This window comes from Myotis brandtii, unplaced genomic scaffold (assembly GCF_000412655.1).
Source record: "Myotis brandtii unplaced genomic scaffold, ASM41265v1 scaffold698, whole genome shotgun sequence".
Lineage (NCBI taxonomy): Eukaryota > Metazoa > Chordata > Mammalia > Chiroptera > Vespertilionidae > Myotis > Myotis brandtii.
The window spans coordinates 1-733 of NW_005370731.1; positions in this window are offsets into that span (position 1 = coordinate 1).

Here is a 733-nt window from a genome sequence, read left to right on the forward strand (position 1 = left end):
TGTAAAACTCAGATCCTCAGTTTTCTCATCTGGGAAACGTGGGTCATAAAAGAGCTCTTCATAACCAAAGCTCTATTTTCCTGGAATTTCTTATGGAAACTCAGAGAACGGAAAAAGAAAGAGGGAGGAGGAAGCCCCATGAAAGGCATATAAGCCTTAAACACTAACATGTGCATGAACATGTTAAATTCATGGGAAACTTAAAACATTCCATCAACTCTCTGACTGCATGGCAGGTGGATTCTCTCTTTGTACAAAGATAATGTTGGGTAACTTTTCACACTGTGATCATCACCAGCTGGGACTTAGTAGCTGGAACACCACCCATTGTCCACCCCATCCCCTGGGGTAGACATCACGGCTCCCCTTTTGGTTTCAAGCACTTGGTTTCTTCTGAAGAGACCTGTAAACTCTAGAGGCTGCAGGGACTGGTTTCTCTGGACAGACCCCAATGCCACACCCAAGTAGTCGCTGGTGGCGAGGCCTGCAGTGGCTTTCCTCTCCCCACAGGGGGGGGACGGCCGGAGCTCTACGTGTCAGGTGCGCAGGGGCACCAGCAGGGGGCCTGTCCCCTCCCTCTGAGTGCAGCCTAAAGTTGAGCCCCCCCATGATGAGATAAAAACCAGTTAGGCTCACAGTCCCATTAGTGGAAGGTCAGAATTCACATTACCATCAAGTTGCTGACCTTTAGTTAGAACTTGGCATTTGGTCACAATTATCTGACTGTGTACCA